The following is a 17,495-nucleotide window of genomic DNA, read 5'->3' as shown; positions in this document are numbered from 1 at the left end:
ACGCAAACGGACAACGAAAAAGGGGGGTGCAACACGAGGACATCCCAGGGGGTCACCCATCCTAGTACTACTCTCGCCCAAGCACGCTTAACTGCGGAGTTCTGATGGGATCCGGTGCATTAGTGCTGGTATGATCTCACCCAAAATACTATCCATGATTATTGCTTGTATGTCTTAAAAGACGCAGAAACTCCTTTGTTTTCGTACGCGAGGCGTGGGACCCACGTGACCGATCAGCTCCGTTCCAAAAATACGAAGACCATCAACCATGAAGCGGAGGCCACCCGAGCATAGAAATAGCAAGAAAGAAAAAAAAACAAAAAAAAACCGCACGTAAAATCTAAAAAAACGCAAACGGACAAGGAAAAAGGGGGGTGCAACACGAGGACTTCCCATGGGGTCACCCATCCTAGTACTACTCTCGCCCAAGCACGCTTAACTGCGGAGTTCTGATGGGATCCGGTGCATTAGTGCTGGTATGATCGCACCCGAAATACTGTCCATGCTTATTGCTTGTATGTCTTAAAAGACACAGAACCTCCTTTGTTTTCGTACGCGAGGCGTGGGACCCACGTGACCGATCAGCTCCGTTCCAAAAATACGAAGACCATGAACCATGAAACGGAGGCCACCCGAGCATAGAAATAGCAAGAAAAAAAAACAAAAAAAAACCGCACGTAAAATCTAAAAAAACGCAAACGAACAACGAAAAAGTGGGGGTCCAACACGAGGACTTCCCAGGGGGTCACCCATCCTAGTACTACTCTCGCCCAAGCACGCTTAACTGCGGAGTTCTGATGGGATCCGGTGCATTAGTGCTGGTATGATCGCACCCGAAATACTATCCATGCTTATTGCTTGTATGTCTTAAAAGACGCAGAACCTCCTTTGTTTTCGTACGCGAGACGTGGGACCCACGTGACCGATCGGCTCCGTTCCAAAAATACGAAGACCATGAACCATGAAACGGAGGCCACCCGAGCATAGAAATAGCAAGAAAGAAAAAAAAACAAAAAAAAAAACCGCACGTAAAAATCTAAAAAAACGCAAACGGACAACGAAAAAGGGGGGTGCAACACGAGGACTTCCCATGGGGTCACCCATCCTAGTACTACTCTCGCCCAAGCACGCTTAACTGCGGAGTTCTGATGGGATCCGGTGCATTAGTGCTGGTATGATCGCACCCGAAATATTGTCCATGCTTATTGCTTGTATGTCTTAAAAGACACAGAACCTCCTTTGTTTTCGTACGCGAGGCGTGGGACCCACGTGACCGATCGGCTCCGTTCCAAAAATACGAAGACCATGAACCATGAAACGGAGGCCACTCGAGCATAGAAATAGCAAGAAAAAAAAAACAAAAAAAAACCGCACGTAAAATCTAAAAAAACGCAAACGGACAACGAAAAAGGGGGGGTGCAACACGAGGACTTCCCAGGGGGTCACCCATCCTAGTACTACTCTCGCCCAAGCACGCTTAACTGCGGAGTTCTGATGGGATCCGGTGCATTAGTGCTGGTATGATCGCACCCGAAATACTATCCATGCTTATTGCTTTTATGTCTTAAAATACGCAGAACCTCCTTTGTTTTCGTACGCGAGGCGTGGAACCCACGTGACCGATCGGCTCCGTTCCAAAAATACGAAAACCATCAACCATGAAGCGGAGGCCACCCGAGCATAGAAATAGCAAGAAAGAAAAAAAAACAAAAAAAAACCGCACGTAAAATCTAAAAAAACGCAAACGGACAACGAAAAAGGGGGGTGCAACACGAGGACTTCCCAAGGGGTCACCCATCCTAGTACTACTCTCGCCCAAGCACGCTTAACTGCGGAGTTCTGATGGGATCCGGTGCATTAGTGCTGGTATGATCGCACCCGAAATACTATCCATGCTTATTGCTTGTATGTCTTAAAAGACGCAGAACCTCCTTTGTTTTCGCACGCGAGACGTGGGACCCACGTGACCGATCGGCTCCGTTCCAAAAATACGAAGACCATGAACCATGAAACGGAGGCCACCCGAGCATAGAAATAGCAAGAAAGAAAAAAAAACAAAAAAAAAACCGCACGTAAAATCTAAAAAAACGCAAACGGACAACGAAAAAGGGGGGTGCAACACGAGGACTTCCCATGGGGTCACCCATCCTAGTACTACTCTCGCCCAAGCACGCTTAACTGCGGAGTTCTGATGGGATCCGGTGCATTAGTGCTGGTATGATCGCACCCGAAATATTGTCCATGCTTATTGCTTGTATGTCTTAAAAGACACAGAACCTCCTTTGTTTTCGTACGCGAGGCGTGGGACCCACGTGACCGATCGGCTCCGTTCCAAAAATACGAAGACCATGAACCATGAAACGGAGGCCACCCGAGCATAGAAATAGCAAGAAAAAAAAACAAAAAAAAACCGCACGTAAAATCTAAAAAAACGCAAACGGACAACGAAAAAGGGGGGGTGCAACACGAGGACTTCCCAGGGGGTCACCCATCCTAGTACTACTCTCGCCACCCCCTCCTAGTACTACTCTCGTCCAAGCACGCTTAACTGCGGAGTTCTGATGGGATCCGGTGCATTAGTGCTGGTATGATCGCACCCGAAATACTATCCATGCTTATTGCTTTTATGTCTTAAAAGACGCAGAACCTCCTTTGTTTTAGTACGCGAGGCGTGGAACCCACGTGACCGATCGGCTCCGTTCCAAAAATACGAAAACCATCAACCATGAAGCGGAGGCCACCCGAGCATAGAAATAGCAAGAAAGAAAAAAAAACAAAAAAAAACCGCACGTAAAATCTAAAAAAACGCAAACGGACAACGAAAAAGGGGGGTGCAACACGAGGACTTCCCAGGGGGTCACCCATCCTAGTACTACTCTCGCCCAAGCACGCTTAACTGCGGAGTTCTGATGGGATCCGGTGCATTAGTGCTGGTATGATCGCACCCGAAATACTATCCATGCTTATTGCTTGTATGTCTTAAAAGACGCAGAACCTCCTTTGTTTTCGTACGCGAGACGTGGAACCCACGTGACCGATCGGCTCCGTTCCAAAAATACGAAGACTATGAACCATGAAACGGAGGCCACCCGAGCATAGAAATAGCAAGAAAAAAAAACAAAAAAAAACCGCACGTAAAATCTAAAAAAACGCAAACGGACAACGAAAAAGTGGGGGTGCAACACGAGGACTTCGCAGGGGGTCACCCATCCTAGTACTACTCTCGCCCAAGCACGCTTAACTGCGGAGTTCTGATGGGATCCGGTGCATTAGTGCTGGTATGATCGCACCCGAAATACTATCCATGCTTATTGCTTTTATGTCTTAAAAGACGCAGAACCTCCTTTGTTTTCGTACGCGAGGCGTGGAACCCACGTGACCGATCGGCTCCGTTCCAAAAATACGAAAACCATCAACCATGAAGCGGAGGCCACCCGAGCATAGAAATAGCAAGAAAGAAAAAAAAACAAAAAAAAACCGCACGTAAAATCTAAAAAAACGCAAACGGACAACGAAAAAGGGGGGTGCAACACGAGGACTTCCCAGGGGGTCACCCATCCTAGTACCACTCTCGCCCAAGCACGCTTAACTGCGGAGTTCTGATGGGATCCGGTGCATTAGTGCTGGTATGATCGCACCCGAAATACTATCCATGCTTATTGCTTGTATGTCTTAAAAGACGCAGAACCTCCTTTGTTTTCGTACGCGAGGCGTGGCACCCACGTGACCGATCGGCTACGTTCCAAAAATACGAAGACCATGAACCATGAAAAGGAGGCCACCCGAGCATAGAAATAGCAAGAAAGAAAAAAAAACAAAAAAAAACCGCACGTAAAATCTAAAAAAACGCAAACGGACAACGAAAAAGGGGGGTGCAACACGAGGACTTCCCAGGGGGTCACCCATCCTAGTACTACTCTCGCCCAAGCACGCTTAACTACGGAGTTCTGATGGGATCCGGTGCATTAGTGCTGGTATGATCGCACCCGAAATACTATCCATGCTTATTGCTTGTATGTCTTAAAAGACGCAGAACCTCCTTTGTTTTCGTACGCGAGGCGTGGGACCCACGTGACCGATCAGCTCCGTTCCAAAAATACGAAGACCATCAACCATGAAGCGGAGGCCACCCGAGCATAGAAATAGCAAGAAAGAAAAAAAAACAAAAAAAAACCGCACGTAAAATCTAAAAAAACGCAAACGGACAACGAAAAAGGGGGGTGCAACACGAGGACTTCCCATGGGGTCACCCATCCTAGTACTACTCTCGCCCAAGCACGCTTAACTGCGGAGTTCTGATGGGATCCGGTGCATTAGTGCTGGTATGATCGCATCCGAAATACTGTCCATGCTTATTGCTTGTATGTCTTAAAAGACACAGAACCTCCTTTGTTTTCGTACGCGAGGCGTGGGACCCACGTGACCGATCGGCTCCGTTCCAAAAATACGAAAACCATCAACCATGAAGCGGAGGCCACCCGAGCATAGAAATAGCAAGAAAGAAAAAAAAAACAAAAAAAAACCGCACGTAAAATCTAAAAAAACGCAAACGGACAACGAAAAAGGGGGGTGCAACACGAGGACTTCCCAGGGGGTCACCCATCCTAGTACTACTCTCGCCCAAGCACGCTTAACTGCGGAGTTCTGATAGGATCTGGTGCATTAGTGCTGGTATGATCGCACCCGAAATACTATCCATGCTTATTGCTTGTATGTCTTAAAAGACGCAGAACCTCCTTTGTTTTCGTACGCGAGGCGTGGGACCCACGTGACCGATCGGCTCCGTTCCAAAAATATGAAGACCATGAACCATGAAACGGAGGCCACACGAGCATAGAAATAGCAAGAAAGAAAAAAAAACAAAAAAAAACCGCACGTAAAATCTAAAAAAAACGCAAACGGACAACGAAAAAGGGGGGGTGCAACACGAGGACTTCCCAGGGGGTCACCCATCCTAGTACTACTCTCGCCCCAGCACGCTTAATTGCGGAGTTCTGATGGGATCCGGTGCATTAGTGCTGGTATGATCGCACCCGAAATACTATCCATGCTTATTGCTTTTATGTCTTAAAAGACGCAGAACCTCCTTTGTTTTCGTACGCGAGGCGTGGAACCCACGTGACCGATCGGCTCCGTTCCAAAAATACGAAAACCATCAACCACGAAGCGGAGGCCACCCGAGCATAGAAATAGCAAGAAAGAAAAAAAAACAAAAAAAAAACGCACGTAAAATCTAAAAAAACGCAAACGGACAACGAAAAAGGGGGGTGCAACACGAGGACTTCCCAGGGGGTCACCCATCCTAGTACTACTCTCGCCCAAGCACGCTTAACTGCGGAGTTCTGATGGGATCCGGTGCATTAGTGCTGGTATGATCGCACCCAAAATACTATCCATGCTTATTGCTTGTATGTCTTAAAAGACGCAGAAACTCCTTTGTTTTCGTACGCGAGGCGTGGGACCCACGTGACCGATCAGCTCCGTTCCAAAAATACGAAGACCATCAACCATGAAGCGGAGGCCACCCGAGCATAGAAATAGCAAGAAAGAAAAAAAAAACCGCACGTAAAATCTAAAAAAACGCAAACGGACAACGAAAAAGGGGGTGCAACACGAGGACTTCCCATGGGGTCACCCATCCTAGTACTACTCTCGCCCAAGCACGCTTAACTGCGGAGTTCTGATCGGATCCGGTGCATTAGTGCTGGTATGATCGCACCCGAAATACTGTCCATGCTTATTGCTTGTATGTCTTAAAAGACACAGAACCTCCTTTGTTTTCGTACGCGAGACGTGGGACCCATGTGACCGATCGGCTCCGTTCCAAAAATACGAAGACCATGAACCATGAAACGGAGGCCACCCGAGCATAGAAATAGCAAGAAAAAAAAAACAAAAAAAAACCGCACGTAAAATCTAAAAAAACGCAAACGGACAACGAAAAAGGGGGGTGCAACACGAGGACTTCCCAGGGGGTCACCCATCCTAGTACTACTCTCGCCCAAGCACGCTTAACTGCGGAGTTCTGATGATCGCACCCGAAATACTGTCCATGCTTATTGCTTGTATGTCTTAAAAGACGCAGAACCTCCTTTGTTTTCGTACGCGAGGCGTGGGACCCACGTGACCGATCAGCTCCGTTCCAAAAATACGAAGACCATGAACCATGAAACGGAGGCCACCCGAGCATAGAAATAGCAAGAAAAAAAAAACAAAAAAAAACCGCACGTAAAATCTAAAAAAACGCAAACGGACAACGAAAAAGGGGGGGTGCAACACGAGGACTTCCCAGAGGGTCACCCATCCTAGTACTACTCTCGCCCAAGCACGCTTAACTGCGGAGTTCTGATGGGATCCGGTGCATTAGTGCTGGTATGATCGAACCCGAAATACTATCCATGCTTATTGCTTTTATGTCTTAAAAGACGCAGAACCTCCTTTGTTTTCGTACGCGAGGCGTGGAACCCACGTGACCGATCGGCTCCGTTCCAAAAATACGAAAACCATCAACCATGAAGCGGAGGCCACCCGAGCATAGAAATAGCAAGAAAGAAAAAAAAACAAAAAAAAACCGCACGTAAAATCTAAAAAAACGCAAACGGACAACGAAAAAGGGGGGTGCAACACGAGGACTTCCCAAGGGGTCACCCATCCTAGTACTACTCTCGCCCAAGCACGCTTAACTGCGGAGTTCTGATGGGATCCGGTGCATTAGTGCTGGTATGATCGCACCCGAAATACTATCCATGCTTATTGCTTGTATGTCTTAAAAGACGCAGAACCTCCTTTGTTTTCGTACGCGAGACGTGGGACCCACGTGACCGATCGGCTCCGTTCCAAAAATACGAAGACCATGAACCATGAAACGGAGGCCACCCGAGCATAGAAATAGCAAGAAAGAAAAAAAAACAAAAAAAAAACCGCACGTAAAATCTAAAAAAACGCAAACGGACAACGAAAAAGGGGGGTGCAACACGAGGACTTCCCATGGGGTCACCCATCCTAGTACTACTCTCGCCCAAGCACGCTTAACTGCGGAGTTCTGATGGGATCCGGTGCATTAGTGCTGGTATGATCGCACCCGAAATATTGTCCATGCTTATTGCTTGTATGTCTTAAAAGACACAGAACCTCCTTTGTTTTCGTACGCGAGGCGTGGGACCCACGTGACCGATCGGCTCCGTTCCAAAAATACGAAGACCATGAACCATGAAACGGAGGCCACCCGAGCATAGAAATAGCAAGAAAAAAAAAACAAAAAAAAACCGCACGTAAAATCTAAAAAAACGCAAACGGACAACGAAAAAGGGGGGGTGCAACACGAGGACTTCCCAGGGGGTCACCCATCCTAGTACTACTCTCGCCCAAGCACGCTTAACTGCGGAGTTCTGATGGGATCCGGTGCATTAGTGCTGGTATGATCGCACCCGAAATACTATCCATGCTTATTGCTTTTATGTCTTAAAAGACGCAGAACCTCCTTTGTTTTCGTACGCGAGGCGTGGAACCCACGTGACCGATCGGCTCCGTTCCAAAAATACGAAAACCATCAACCATGAAGCGGAGGCCACCCGAGCATAGAAATAGCAAGAAAGAAAAAAAAACAAAAAAAAACCGCACGTAAAATCTAAAAAAACGCAAACGGACAACGAAAAAGGGGGGTGCAACACGAGGACTTCCCAGGGGGTCACCCATCCTAGTACTACTCTCGCCCAAGCACGCTTAACTGCGGAGTTCTGATGGGATCCGGTGCATTAGTGCTGGTATGATCGCACCCGAAATACTATCCATGCTTATTGCTTGTATGTCTTAAAAGACGCAGAACCTCCTTTGTTTTCGTACACGAGACGTGGAACCCACGTGACCGATCGGCTCCGTTCCAAAAATACGAAGACCATGAACCATGAAACGGAGGCCACCCGAGCATAGAAATAGCAAGAAAAAAAAAACAAAAAAAAACCGCACGTAAAATCTAAAAAAACGCAAACGGACAACGAAAAAGTGGGGGTGCAACACGAGGACTTCGCAGGGGGTCACCCATCCTAGTACTACTCTCGCCCAAGCACGCTTAACTGCGGAGTTCTGATGGGATCCGGTGCATTAGTGCTGGTATGATCGCACCCGAAATACTATCCATGCTTATTGCTTTTATGTCTTAAAAGACGCAGAACCTCCTTTGTTTTCGTACGCGAGGCGTGGAACCCACGTGACCGATCGGCTCCGTTCCAAAAATACGAAAACCATCAACCATGAAGCGGAGGCCACCCGAGCATAGAAATAGCAAGAAAGAAAAAAAAACAAAAAAAAACCGCACGTAAAATCTAAAAAAACGCAAACGGACAACGAAAAAGGGGGGTGCAACACGAGGACTTCCCAGGGGGTCACCCATCCTAGTACCACTCTCGCCCAAGCACGCTTAACTGCGGAGTTCTGATGGGATCCGGTGCATTAGTGCTGGTATGATCGCACCCGAAATACTATCCATGCTTATTGCTTGTATGTCTTAAAAGACGCAGAACCTCCTTTGTTTTCGTACGCGAGGCGTGGCACCCACGTGACCGATCGGCTCCGTTCCAAAAATACGAAGACCATGAACCATGAAAAGGAGGCCACCCGAGCATAGAAATAGCAAGAAAGAAAAAAAAACCAAAAAAAACCGCACGTAAAATCTAAAAAAACGCAAACGGACAACGAAAAAGGGGGGTGCAACACGAGGACTTCCCAGGGGGTCACCCATCCTAGTACTACTCTCGCCCAAGCACGCTTAACTACGGAGTTCTGATGGGATCCGGTGCATTAGTGCTGGTATGATCGCACCCGAAATACTATCCATGCTTATTGCTTGTATGTCTTAAAAGACGCAGAACCTCCTTTGTTTTCGTACGCGAGGCGTGGGACCCACGTGACCGATCAGCTCCGTTCCAAAAATACGAAGACCATCAACCATGAAGCGGAGGCCACCCGAGCATAGAAATAGCAAGAAAGAAAAAAAAACAAAAAAAAACCGCACGTAAAATCTAAAAAAACGCAAACGGACAACGAAAAAGGGGGGTGCAACACGAGGACTTCCCATGGGGTCACCCATCCTAGTACTACTCTCGCCCAAGCACGCTTAACTGCGGAGTTCTGATGGGATCCGGTGCATTAGTGCTGGTATGATCGCATCCGAAATACTGTCCATGCTTATTGCTTGTATGTCTTAAAAGACACAGAACCTCCTTTGTTTTCGTACGCGAGGCGTGGGACCCACGTGACCGATCGGCTCCGTTCCAAAAATACGAAAACCATCAACCATGAAGCGGAGGCCACCCGAGCATAGAAATAGCAAGAAAGAAAAAAAAAACAAAAAAAAACCGCACGTAAAATCTAAAAAAACGCAAACGGACAACGAAAATGGGGGGTGCAACACGAGGACTTCCCAGGGGGTCACCCATCCTAGTACTACTCTCGCCCAAGCACGCTTAACTGCGGAGTTCTGATAGGATCTGGTGCATTAGTGCTGGTATGATCGCACCCGAAATACTATCCATGCTTATTGCTTGTATGTCTTAAAAGACGCAGAACCTCCTTTGTTTTCGTACGCGAGGCGTGGGACCCACGTGACCGATCGGCTCCGTTCCAAAAATACGAAGACCATGAACCATGAAACGGAGGCCACACGAGCATAGAAATAGCAAGAAAGAAAAAAAAACAAAAAAAAACCGCACGTAAAATCTAAAAAAACGCAAACGGACAACGAAAAAGGGGGGGTGCAACACGAGGACTTCCCAGGGGGTCACCCATCCTAGTACTACTCTCGCCCAAGCACGCTTAATTGCGGAGTTCTGATGGGATCCGGTGCATTAGTGCTGGTATGATCGCACCCGAAATACTATCCATGCTTATTGCTTTTATGTCTTAAAAGACGCAGAACCTCCTTTGTTTTCGTACGCGAGGCGTGGAACCCACGTGACCGATCGGCTCCGTTCCAAAAATACGAAAACCATCAACCACGAAGCGGAGGCCACCCGAGCATAGAAATAGCAAGAAAGAAAAAAAAACAAAAAAAAAAACGCACGTAAAATCTAAAAAAACGCAAACGGACAACGAAAAAGGGGGGTGCAACACGAGGACTTCCCAGGGGGTCACCCATCCTAGTACTACTCTCGCCCAAGCACGCTTAACTGCGGAGTTCTGATGGGATCCGGTGCATTAGTGCTGGTATGATCGCACCCAAAATACTATCCATGCTTATTGCTTGTATGTCTTAAAAGACGCAGAAACTCCTTTGTTTTCGTACGCGAGGCGTGGGACCCACGTGACCGATCAGCTCCGTTCCAAAAATACGAAGACCATCAACCATGAAGCGGAGGCCACCCGAGCATAGAAATAGCAAGAAAGAAAAAAAAAAAAACCGCACGTAAAATCTAAAAAAACGCAAACGGACAACGAAAAAGGGGGTGCAACACGAGGACTTCCCATGGGGTCACCCATCCTAGTACTACTCTCGCCCAAGCACGCTTAACTGCGGAGTTCTGATCGGATCCGGTGCATTAGTGCTGGTATGATCGCACCCGAAATACTGTCCATGCTTATTGCTTGTATGTCTTAAAAGACACAGAACCTCCTTTGTTTTCGTACGCGAGGCGTGGGACCCACGTGACCGATCGGCTCCGTTCCAAAAATACGAAGACCATGAACCATGAAACGGAGGCCACCCGAGCATAGAAATAGCAAGAAAAAAAAACAAAAAAAAACCGCACGTAAAATCTAAAAAAACGCAAACGGACAATGAAAAAGGGGGGTGCAACACGAGGACTTCCCAGGGGGTCACCCATCCTACTACTACTCTCGCCCAAGCACGCTTAACTGCGGAGTTCTGATGATCGCACCCGAAATACTGTCCATGCTTATTGCTTGTATGTCTTAAAAGACGCAGAACCTCCTTTGTTTTCGTACGCGAGGCGTGGGACCCACGTGACCGATCAGCTCCGTTCCAAAAATACGAAGACCATGAACCATGAAACGGAGGCCACCCGAGCATAGAAATAGCAAGTAAGAAAAAAAAAACAAAAAAAAAAACCGCACGTAAAATCTAAAAAAACGCAAACGGACAACGAAAAAGGGGGGTGCAACACGAGGACTTCCCAGGGGGTCACCCATCCTAGTACCACTCTCGCCCAAGCACGCTTAACTGCGGAGTTCTGATGGGATCCGGTGCATTAGTGCTGGTATGATCGCACCCGAAATACTATCCATGCTTATTGCTTGTATGTCTTAAAAGACGCAGAACCTCCTTTGTTTTCGTACGCGAGGCGTGGGACCCACGTGACCGATCGGCTCCGTTCCAAAAATACGAAGACCATGAACCATGAAACGGAGGCCACCCGAGCATAGAAATAGCAAGAAAGAAAAAAAAACAAAAAAAACCGCACGTAAAATCTAAAAAAACGCAAACGGACAACGAAAAAGGGGGGTGCAACACGAGGACTTCCCAGGGGGTCACCCATCCTAGTACTACTCTCGCCCAAGCACGCTTAACTGCGGAGTTCTGATGGGATCCGGTGCATTAGTGCTGGTATGATCTCACCCAAAATACTATCCATGCTTATTGCTTGTATGTCTTAAAAGACGCAGAAACTCCTATGTTTTCGTACGCGAGGCGTGGGACCCACGTGACCGATCAGCTCCGTTCCAAAAATACGAAGACCATCAACCATGAAGCGGAGGCCACCCGAGCATAGAAATAGCAAGAAAGAAAAAAAAACAAAAAAAAACCGCACGTAAAATCTAAAAAAACGCAAACGGACAACGAAAAAGGGGGGTGCAACACGAGGACTTCCCATGGGGTCACCCATCCTAGTACTACTCTCGCCCAAGCACGCTTAACTGCGGAGTTCTGATGGGAGCCGGTGCATTAGTGCTGGTATGATCGCACCCGAAATACTGTCCATGCTTATTGTTTGTATGTCTTAAAAGACACAGAACCTCCTTTGTTTTCGTACGCGAGGCGTGGGACCCACGTGACCGATCGGCTCCGTTCCAAAAATACGAAGACCATGAACCATGAAACGGAGGCCACCCGAGCATAGAAATAGCAAGAAAAAAAAAACAAAAAAAAACAGCACGTAAAATCTAAAAAAACGCAAACGGACAACGAAAAAGAGGGGGTGCAACACGAGAACTTCCCAGGGGGTCACCCATCCTAGTACTACTCTCGCCCAAGCACGCTTAACTGCGGAGTTCTGATGGGATCCGGTGCATTAGTGCTGGTATGATCGCACCCGAAATACTATCCATGCTTATTGCTTTTATGTCTTAAAAGACGCAGAACCTCCTTTGTTTTCGTACGCGAGGCGTGGAACCCACGTGACCGATCGGCTCCGTTCCAAAAATACGAAAACCATCAACCATGAAGCGGAGGCCACCCGAGCATAGAAATAGCAAGAAAGAAAAAAAAACAAAAAAAAAACCGCACGTAAAATCTAAAAAAACGCAAACGGACAACGAAAAAGGGGGGTGCAACACGAGGACTTCCCAGGGGGTCACCCATCCTAGTACTACTCTCGCCCAAGCACGCTTAACTGCGGAGTTCTGATGGGATCCGGTGCATTAGTGCTGGTATGATCGCACCCAAAATACTATCCATGCTTATTGCTTGTATGTCTTAAAAGACGCAGAAACTCCTTTGTTTTCGTACGCGAGGCGTGGGACCCACGTGACCGATCAGCTCCGTTCCAAAAATACGAAGACCATCAACCATGAAGCGGAGGCCACCCGAGCATAGAAATAGCAAGAAAGAAAAAAAAAAAACCGCACGTAAAATCTAAAAAAACGCAAACGGACAACGAAAAAGGGGGTGCAACACGAGGACTTCCCATGGGGTCACCCATCCTAGTACTACTCTCGCCCAAGCACGCTTAACTGCGGAGTTCTGATCGGATCCGGTGCATTAGTGCTGGTATGATCGCACCCGAAATACTGTCCATGCTTATTGCTTGTATGTCTTAAAAGACACAGAACCTCCTTTGTTTTCGTACGCGAGGCGTGGGACCCACGTGACCGATCGGCTCCGTTCCAAAAATACGAAGACCATGAACCATGAAACGGAGGCCACCCGAGCATAGAAATAGCAAGAAAAAAAAAACAAAAAAAAACCGCACGTAAAATCTAAAAAAACGCAAACGGACAACGAAAAAGGGGGGTGCAACACGAGGACTTCCCAGGGGGTCACCCATCCTAGTACTACTCTCGCCCAAGCACGCTTAACTGCGGAGTTCTGATGATCGCACCCGAAATACTGTCCATGCTTATTGCTTGTATGTCTTAAAAGACGCAGAACCTCCTTTGTTTTCGTACGCGAGGCGTGGGACCCACGTGACCGATCAGCTCCGTTCCAAAAATACGAAGACCATGAACCATGAAACGGAGGCCACCCGAGCATAGAAATAGCAAGTAAGAAAAAAAAACAAAAAAAAAACCGCACGTAAAATCTAAAAAAACGCAAACGGACAACGAAAAAGGGGGTGCAACACGAGGACTTCCCAGGGGGTCACCCATCCTAGTACCACTCTCGCCCAAGCACGCTTAACTGCGGAGTTCTGATGGGATCCGGTGCATTAGTGCTGGTATGATCGCACCCGAAATACTATCCATGCTTATTGCTTGTATGTCTTAAAAGACGCAGAACCTCCTTTGTTTTCGTACGCGAGGCGTGGGACCCACGTGACCGATCGGCTCCGTTCCAAAAATACGAAGACCATGAACCATGAAACGGAGGCCACCCGAGCATAGAAATAGCAAGAAAGAAAAAAAAACAAAAAAAACCGCACGTAAAATCTAAAAAAACGCAAACGGACAACGAAAAAGGGGGGTGCAACACGAGGACTTCCCAGGGGGTCACCCATCCTAGTACTACTCTCGCCCAAGCACGCTTAACTGCGGAGTTCTGATGGGATCCGGTGCATTAGTGCTGGTATGATCTCACCCAAAATACTATCCATGCTTATTGCTTGTATGTCTTAAAAGACGCAGAAACTCCTATGTTTTCGTACGCGAGGCGTGGGACCCACGTGACCGATCAGCTCCGTTCCAAAAATACGAAGACCATCAACCATGAAGCGGAGGCCACCCGAGCATAGAAATAGCAAGAAAGAAAAAAAAACAAAAAAAAACCGCACGTAAAATCTAAAAAAACGAAAACGGACAACGAAAAAGGGGGGTGCAACACGAGGACTTCCCATGGGGTCACCCATCCTAGTACTACTCTCGCCCAAGCACGCTTAACTGCGGAGTTCTGATGGGATCCGGTGCATTAGTGCTGGTATGATCGCACCCGAAATACTGTCCATGCTTATTGTTTGTATGTCTTAAAAGACACAGAACCTCCTTTGTTTTCGTACGCGAGGCGTGGGACCCACATGACCGATCGGCTCCGTTCCAAAAATACGAAGACCATGAACCATGAAACGGAGGCCACCCGAGCATAGAAATAGCAAGAAAAAAAAAACAGCACGTAAAATCTAAAAAAACGCAAACGGACAACGAAAAAGAGGGGGTGCAACACGAGGACTTCCCAGGGGGTCACCCATCCTAGTACTACTCTCGCCCAAGCACGCTTAACTGCGGAGTTCTGATGGGATCCGGTGCATTAGTGCTGGTATGATCGCACCCGAAATACTATCCATGCTTATTGCTTTTATGTCTTAAAAGACGCAGAACCTCCTTTGTTTTCGTACGCGAGGCGTGGAACCCACGTGACCGATCGGCTCCGTTCCAAAAATACGAAAACCATCAACCATGAAGCGGAGGCCACCCGAGCATAGAAATAGCAAGAAAGAAAAAAAAAACAAAAAAAAACCGCACGTAAAATCTAAAAAAACGCAAACGGACAACGAAAAAGGGGGGTGCAACACGAGGACTTCCCCGGGGGTCACCCATCCTAGTACTACTCTCGCCCAAGCACGCTTAACTGCGGAGTTCTGATGGGATCCGGTGCATTAGTGCTGGTATGATCGCACCCGAAATACTATCCATGCTTATTGCTTGTATGTCTTAAAAGACGCAGAACCTCCTTTGTTTTCGTACGCGAGACGTGGAACCCACGTGACCGATCGGCTCCGTTCCAAAAATACAAAGACCATGAACCATGAAACGGAGGCCACCCGAGCATAGAAATAGCAAGAAAAAAAAAACAAAAAAAAACCGCACGTAAAATCTAAAAAAACGCAAACGGACAACGAAAAAGTGGGGGTGCAACACGAGGACTTCGCAGGGGGTCACCCATCCTAGTACTACTCTCGCCCAAGCACGCTTAACTGCGGAGTTCTGATGGGATCCGGTGCATTAGTGCTGGTATGATCGCACCCGAAATACTATCCATGCTTATTGCTTTTATGTCTTAAAAGACGCAGAACCTCCTTTGTTTTCGTACGCGAGGCGTGGAACCCACGTGACCGATCGGCTCCGTTCCAAAAATACGAAAACCATCAACCATGAAGCGGAGGCCACCCGAGCATAGAAATAGCAAGAAAGAAAAAAAACAAAAAAAAACCGCACGTAAAATCTAAAAAAACGCAAACGGACAACGAAAAAGGGGGGTGCAACACGAGGACTTCCCAGGGGGTCACCCATCCTAGTACCACTCTCGCCCAAGCACGCTTAACTGCGGAGTTCTGATGGGATCCGGTGCATTAGTGCTGGTATGATCGCACCCGAAATACTATCCATGCTTATTGCTTGTATGTCTTAAAAGACGCAGAACCTCCTTTGTTTTCGTAAGCGAGGCGTGGCACCCACGTGACCGATCGGCTCCGTTCCAAAAATACGAAGACCATGAACCATGAAAAGGAGGCCACCCGAGCATAGAAATAGCAAGAAAGAAAAAAAAACAAAAAAAAAACCGCACGTAAAATCTAAAAAAACGCAAACGGACAACGAAAAAGGGGGGTGCAACACGAGGACTTCCCAGGGGGTCACCCATCCTAGTACTACTCTCGCCCAAGCACGCTTAACTACGGAGTTCTGATGGGATCCGGTGCATTAGTGCTGGTATGATCGCACCCGAAATACTATCCATGCTTATTGCTTGTATGTCTTAAAAGACGCAGAACCTCCTTTGTTTTCGTACGCGAGGCGTGGGACCCACGTGACCGATCAGCTCCGTTCCAAAAATACGAAGACCATCAACCATGAAGCGGAGGCCACCCGAGCATAGAAATAGCAAGAAAGAAAAAAAAACCGCACGTAAAATCTAAAAAAATGCAAACGGACAACGAAAAAGGGGGGTGCAACACGAGGACTTCCCATGGGGTCACCCATCCTAGTACTACTCTCGCCCAAGCACGCTTAACTGCGGAGTTCTGATGGGATCCGGTGCATTAGTGCTGGTATGATCGCATCCGAAATACTGTCCATGCTTATTGCTTGTATGTCTTAAAAGACACAGAACCTCCTTTGTTTTCGTACGCGAGGCGTGGGACCCACGTGACCGATCGGCTCCGTTCCAAAAATACGAAAACCATCAACCATGAAGCGGAGGCCACCCGAGCATAGAAATAGCAAGAAAGAAAAAAAAAACAAAAAAAAACCGCACGTAAAATCTAAAAAAACGCAAACGGACAACGAAAAAGGGGGGTGCAACACGAGGACTTCCCAGGGGGTCACCCATCCTAGTACTACTCTCGCCCAAGCACGCTTAACTGCGGAGTTCTGATAGGATCTGGTGCATTAGTGCTGGTATGATCGCACCCGAAATACTATCCATGCTTATTGCTTGTATGTCTTAAAAGACGCAGAACCTCCTTTGTTTTCGTACGCGAGGCGTGGGACCCACGTGACCGATCGGCTCCGTTCCAAAAATACGAAGACCATGAACCATGAAACGGAGGCCACACGAGCATAGAATAGCAAGAAAGAAAAAAAAACAAAAAAAAACCGCACGTAAAATCTAAAAAAACGCAAACGGACAACGAAAAAGGGGGGTGCAACACGAGGACTTCCCAGGGGGTCACCCATCCTAGTACTACTCTCGCCCAAGCACGCTTAACTGCGGAGTTCTGATGGGATCCGGTGCATTAGTGCTGGTATGATCTCACCCAAAATACTATCCATGCTTATTGCTTGTATGTCTTAAAAGACGCAGAAACTCCTATGTTTTCGTACGCGAGGCGTGGGACCCACGTGACCGATCAGCTCCGTTCCAAAAATACGAAGACCATCAACCATGAAGCGGAGGCCACCCGAGCATAGAAATAGCAAGAAAGAAAAAAAAACAAAAAAAAACCGCACGTAAAATCTAAAAAAACGAAAACGGACAACGAAAAAGGGGGGTGCAACACGAGGACTTCCCATGGGGTCACCCATCCTAGTACTACTCTCGCCCAAGCACGCTTAACTGCGGAGTTCTGATGGGATCCGGTGCATTAGTGCTGGTATGATCGCACCCGAAATACTGTCCATGCTTATTGTTTGTATGTCTTAAAAGACACAGAACCTCCTTTGTTTTCGTACGCGAG

General features: G+C 47.5%; 47 non-coding genes and 1 pseudogene across 47 annotated transcripts; all 48 read right to left on the bottom strand.

Annotated features, from left to right (window-relative positions):
* Positions 1-23: 23 nt before the first annotated feature.
* Positions 24-142, bottom strand: LOC145148501 (5S ribosomal RNA). Its single transcript, XR_013729383.1, has one exon. It is a non-coding gene; the product is annotated as a 5S ribosomal RNA (ribosomal RNA).
* A 229-nt stretch (positions 143-371) lies between these two features.
* On the bottom strand, positions 372-490 carry LOC145152955 (5S ribosomal RNA). The gene has a single exon (XR_013733479.1). It is a non-coding gene; the product is annotated as a 5S ribosomal RNA (ribosomal RNA).
* Positions 491-716: 226 nt separating this feature from the next.
* On the bottom strand, positions 717-835 carry LOC145145759 (5S ribosomal RNA). Its single transcript, XR_013726717.1, has one exon. It is a non-coding gene; the product is annotated as a 5S ribosomal RNA (ribosomal RNA).
* Positions 836-1,067: 232 nt separating this feature from the next.
* LOC145152954 (5S ribosomal RNA) lies at positions 1,068-1,186 on the bottom strand. The gene has a single exon (XR_013733478.1). It is a non-coding gene; the product is annotated as a 5S ribosomal RNA (ribosomal RNA).
* A 227-nt stretch (positions 1,187-1,413) lies between these two features.
* Positions 1,414-1,532, bottom strand: LOC145144470 (5S ribosomal RNA). Its single transcript, XR_013725479.1, has one exon. It is a non-coding gene; the product is annotated as a 5S ribosomal RNA (ribosomal RNA).
* A 229-nt stretch (positions 1,533-1,761) lies between these two features.
* On the bottom strand, positions 1,762-1,880 carry LOC145153435 (5S ribosomal RNA). Its single transcript, XR_013733944.1, has one exon. It is a non-coding gene; the product is annotated as a 5S ribosomal RNA (ribosomal RNA).
* A 230-nt stretch (positions 1,881-2,110) lies between these two features.
* On the bottom strand, positions 2,111-2,229 carry LOC145152952 (5S ribosomal RNA). Its single transcript, XR_013733476.1, has one exon. It is a non-coding gene; the product is annotated as a 5S ribosomal RNA (ribosomal RNA).
* Positions 2,230-2,455: 226 nt separating this feature from the next.
* LOC145150816 (5S ribosomal RNA) lies at positions 2,456-2,599 on the bottom strand (annotated as a pseudogene).
* A 229-nt stretch (positions 2,600-2,828) lies between these two features.
* LOC145144459 (5S ribosomal RNA) lies at positions 2,829-2,947 on the bottom strand. The gene has a single exon (XR_013725468.1). It is a non-coding gene; the product is annotated as a 5S ribosomal RNA (ribosomal RNA).
* A 226-nt stretch (positions 2,948-3,173) lies between these two features.
* Positions 3,174-3,292, bottom strand: LOC145154769 (5S ribosomal RNA). Its single transcript, XR_013735227.1, has one exon. It is a non-coding gene; the product is annotated as a 5S ribosomal RNA (ribosomal RNA).
* Positions 3,293-3,521: 229 nt separating this feature from the next.
* Positions 3,522-3,640, bottom strand: LOC145155291 (5S ribosomal RNA). Its single transcript, XR_013735739.1, has one exon. It is a non-coding gene; the product is annotated as a 5S ribosomal RNA (ribosomal RNA).
* A 229-nt stretch (positions 3,641-3,869) lies between these two features.
* Positions 3,870-3,988, bottom strand: LOC145152428 (5S ribosomal RNA). The gene has a single exon (XR_013732947.1). It is a non-coding gene; the product is annotated as a 5S ribosomal RNA (ribosomal RNA).
* A 229-nt stretch (positions 3,989-4,217) lies between these two features.
* LOC145133982 (5S ribosomal RNA) lies at positions 4,218-4,336 on the bottom strand. The gene has a single exon (XR_013718854.1). It is a non-coding gene; the product is annotated as a 5S ribosomal RNA (ribosomal RNA).
* Positions 4,337-4,566: 230 nt separating this feature from the next.
* Positions 4,567-4,685, bottom strand: LOC145145921 (5S ribosomal RNA). Its single transcript, XR_013726872.1, has one exon. It is a non-coding gene; the product is annotated as a 5S ribosomal RNA (ribosomal RNA).
* Positions 4,686-4,916: 231 nt separating this feature from the next.
* LOC145145112 (5S ribosomal RNA) lies at positions 4,917-5,035 on the bottom strand. The gene has a single exon (XR_013726102.1). It is a non-coding gene; the product is annotated as a 5S ribosomal RNA (ribosomal RNA).
* Positions 5,036-5,264: 229 nt separating this feature from the next.
* Positions 5,265-5,383, bottom strand: LOC145144448 (5S ribosomal RNA). Its single transcript, XR_013725457.1, has one exon. It is a non-coding gene; the product is annotated as a 5S ribosomal RNA (ribosomal RNA).
* A 219-nt stretch (positions 5,384-5,602) lies between these two features.
* LOC145144212 (5S ribosomal RNA) lies at positions 5,603-5,721 on the bottom strand. The gene has a single exon (XR_013725226.1). It is a non-coding gene; the product is annotated as a 5S ribosomal RNA (ribosomal RNA).
* Positions 5,722-6,267: 546 nt separating this feature from the next.
* Positions 6,268-6,386, bottom strand: LOC145146167 (5S ribosomal RNA). Its single transcript, XR_013727115.1, has one exon. It is a non-coding gene; the product is annotated as a 5S ribosomal RNA (ribosomal RNA).
* A 229-nt stretch (positions 6,387-6,615) lies between these two features.
* Positions 6,616-6,734, bottom strand: LOC145153433 (5S ribosomal RNA). The gene has a single exon (XR_013733942.1). It is a non-coding gene; the product is annotated as a 5S ribosomal RNA (ribosomal RNA).
* A 230-nt stretch (positions 6,735-6,964) lies between these two features.
* LOC145152951 (5S ribosomal RNA) lies at positions 6,965-7,083 on the bottom strand. Its single transcript, XR_013733475.1, has one exon. It is a non-coding gene; the product is annotated as a 5S ribosomal RNA (ribosomal RNA).
* A 227-nt stretch (positions 7,084-7,310) lies between these two features.
* Positions 7,311-7,429, bottom strand: LOC145144435 (5S ribosomal RNA). The gene has a single exon (XR_013725443.1). It is a non-coding gene; the product is annotated as a 5S ribosomal RNA (ribosomal RNA).
* Positions 7,430-7,658: 229 nt separating this feature from the next.
* Positions 7,659-7,777, bottom strand: LOC145144424 (5S ribosomal RNA). Its single transcript, XR_013725432.1, has one exon. It is a non-coding gene; the product is annotated as a 5S ribosomal RNA (ribosomal RNA).
* Positions 7,778-8,004: 227 nt separating this feature from the next.
* Positions 8,005-8,123, bottom strand: LOC145154768 (5S ribosomal RNA). The gene has a single exon (XR_013735226.1). It is a non-coding gene; the product is annotated as a 5S ribosomal RNA (ribosomal RNA).
* Positions 8,124-8,352: 229 nt separating this feature from the next.
* LOC145155289 (5S ribosomal RNA) lies at positions 8,353-8,471 on the bottom strand. Its single transcript, XR_013735737.1, has one exon. It is a non-coding gene; the product is annotated as a 5S ribosomal RNA (ribosomal RNA).
* Positions 8,472-8,700: 229 nt separating this feature from the next.
* Positions 8,701-8,819, bottom strand: LOC145152427 (5S ribosomal RNA). Its single transcript, XR_013732946.1, has one exon. It is a non-coding gene; the product is annotated as a 5S ribosomal RNA (ribosomal RNA).
* Positions 8,820-9,048: 229 nt separating this feature from the next.
* Positions 9,049-9,167, bottom strand: LOC145133978 (5S ribosomal RNA). The gene has a single exon (XR_013718852.1). It is a non-coding gene; the product is annotated as a 5S ribosomal RNA (ribosomal RNA).
* A 230-nt stretch (positions 9,168-9,397) lies between these two features.
* LOC145145920 (5S ribosomal RNA) lies at positions 9,398-9,516 on the bottom strand. The gene has a single exon (XR_013726871.1). It is a non-coding gene; the product is annotated as a 5S ribosomal RNA (ribosomal RNA).
* Positions 9,517-9,746: 230 nt separating this feature from the next.
* LOC145140299 (5S ribosomal RNA) lies at positions 9,747-9,865 on the bottom strand. Its single transcript, XR_013722131.1, has one exon. It is a non-coding gene; the product is annotated as a 5S ribosomal RNA (ribosomal RNA).
* Positions 9,866-10,095: 230 nt separating this feature from the next.
* LOC145144413 (5S ribosomal RNA) lies at positions 10,096-10,214 on the bottom strand. Its single transcript, XR_013725421.1, has one exon. It is a non-coding gene; the product is annotated as a 5S ribosomal RNA (ribosomal RNA).
* Positions 10,215-10,436: 222 nt separating this feature from the next.
* LOC145144211 (5S ribosomal RNA) lies at positions 10,437-10,555 on the bottom strand. Its single transcript, XR_013725225.1, has one exon. It is a non-coding gene; the product is annotated as a 5S ribosomal RNA (ribosomal RNA).
* A 550-nt stretch (positions 10,556-11,105) lies between these two features.
* On the bottom strand, positions 11,106-11,224 carry LOC145155287 (5S ribosomal RNA). Its single transcript, XR_013735736.1, has one exon. It is a non-coding gene; the product is annotated as a 5S ribosomal RNA (ribosomal RNA).
* A 228-nt stretch (positions 11,225-11,452) lies between these two features.
* On the bottom strand, positions 11,453-11,571 carry LOC145144160 (5S ribosomal RNA). The gene has a single exon (XR_013725175.1). It is a non-coding gene; the product is annotated as a 5S ribosomal RNA (ribosomal RNA).
* A 229-nt stretch (positions 11,572-11,800) lies between these two features.
* LOC145145217 (5S ribosomal RNA) lies at positions 11,801-11,919 on the bottom strand. The gene has a single exon (XR_013726203.1). It is a non-coding gene; the product is annotated as a 5S ribosomal RNA (ribosomal RNA).
* A 227-nt stretch (positions 11,920-12,146) lies between these two features.
* LOC145153605 (5S ribosomal RNA) lies at positions 12,147-12,265 on the bottom strand. The gene has a single exon (XR_013734104.1). It is a non-coding gene; the product is annotated as a 5S ribosomal RNA (ribosomal RNA).
* Positions 12,266-12,495: 230 nt separating this feature from the next.
* LOC145144402 (5S ribosomal RNA) lies at positions 12,496-12,614 on the bottom strand. The gene has a single exon (XR_013725410.1). It is a non-coding gene; the product is annotated as a 5S ribosomal RNA (ribosomal RNA).
* A 221-nt stretch (positions 12,615-12,835) lies between these two features.
* On the bottom strand, positions 12,836-12,954 carry LOC145144210 (5S ribosomal RNA). The gene has a single exon (XR_013725224.1). It is a non-coding gene; the product is annotated as a 5S ribosomal RNA (ribosomal RNA).
* A 548-nt stretch (positions 12,955-13,502) lies between these two features.
* On the bottom strand, positions 13,503-13,621 carry LOC145155286 (5S ribosomal RNA). The gene has a single exon (XR_013735735.1). It is a non-coding gene; the product is annotated as a 5S ribosomal RNA (ribosomal RNA).
* A 228-nt stretch (positions 13,622-13,849) lies between these two features.
* On the bottom strand, positions 13,850-13,968 carry LOC145144159 (5S ribosomal RNA). Its single transcript, XR_013725174.1, has one exon. It is a non-coding gene; the product is annotated as a 5S ribosomal RNA (ribosomal RNA).
* Positions 13,969-14,197: 229 nt separating this feature from the next.
* On the bottom strand, positions 14,198-14,316 carry LOC145152950 (5S ribosomal RNA). Its single transcript, XR_013733474.1, has one exon. It is a non-coding gene; the product is annotated as a 5S ribosomal RNA (ribosomal RNA).
* Positions 14,317-14,533: 217 nt separating this feature from the next.
* Positions 14,534-14,652, bottom strand: LOC145144391 (5S ribosomal RNA). The gene has a single exon (XR_013725399.1). It is a non-coding gene; the product is annotated as a 5S ribosomal RNA (ribosomal RNA).
* A 230-nt stretch (positions 14,653-14,882) lies between these two features.
* On the bottom strand, positions 14,883-15,001 carry LOC145155402 (5S ribosomal RNA). Its single transcript, XR_013735845.1, has one exon. It is a non-coding gene; the product is annotated as a 5S ribosomal RNA (ribosomal RNA).
* Positions 15,002-15,228: 227 nt separating this feature from the next.
* LOC145154767 (5S ribosomal RNA) lies at positions 15,229-15,347 on the bottom strand. The gene has a single exon (XR_013735225.1). It is a non-coding gene; the product is annotated as a 5S ribosomal RNA (ribosomal RNA).
* Positions 15,348-15,575: 228 nt separating this feature from the next.
* On the bottom strand, positions 15,576-15,694 carry LOC145155285 (5S ribosomal RNA). Its single transcript, XR_013735734.1, has one exon. It is a non-coding gene; the product is annotated as a 5S ribosomal RNA (ribosomal RNA).
* Positions 15,695-15,924: 230 nt separating this feature from the next.
* Positions 15,925-16,043, bottom strand: LOC145152426 (5S ribosomal RNA). Its single transcript, XR_013732944.1, has one exon. It is a non-coding gene; the product is annotated as a 5S ribosomal RNA (ribosomal RNA).
* Positions 16,044-16,262: 219 nt separating this feature from the next.
* On the bottom strand, positions 16,263-16,381 carry LOC145133973 (5S ribosomal RNA). The gene has a single exon (XR_013718851.1). It is a non-coding gene; the product is annotated as a 5S ribosomal RNA (ribosomal RNA).
* A 230-nt stretch (positions 16,382-16,611) lies between these two features.
* On the bottom strand, positions 16,612-16,730 carry LOC145145919 (5S ribosomal RNA). The gene has a single exon (XR_013726870.1). It is a non-coding gene; the product is annotated as a 5S ribosomal RNA (ribosomal RNA).
* Positions 16,731-16,958: 228 nt separating this feature from the next.
* On the bottom strand, positions 16,959-17,077 carry LOC145144157 (5S ribosomal RNA). The gene has a single exon (XR_013725173.1). It is a non-coding gene; the product is annotated as a 5S ribosomal RNA (ribosomal RNA).
* Positions 17,078-17,306: 229 nt separating this feature from the next.
* LOC145152949 (5S ribosomal RNA) lies at positions 17,307-17,425 on the bottom strand. The gene has a single exon (XR_013733473.1). It is a non-coding gene; the product is annotated as a 5S ribosomal RNA (ribosomal RNA).
* Positions 17,426-17,495: the final 70 nt, after the last annotated feature.

The sequence above is a fragment of the Lactuca virosa genome, chromosome 1, assembly GCF_052849685.1.
Source record: "Lactuca virosa cultivar CGN04683 chromosome 1, Lactuca_virosa_CGN04683_v6, whole genome shotgun sequence".
NCBI lineage: Eukaryota > Viridiplantae > Streptophyta > Magnoliopsida > Asterales > Asteraceae > Lactuca > Lactuca virosa.
Note: the sequence above shows the minus strand (reverse complement) of the source record. Positions and strands in the feature narration are given on the sequence as shown.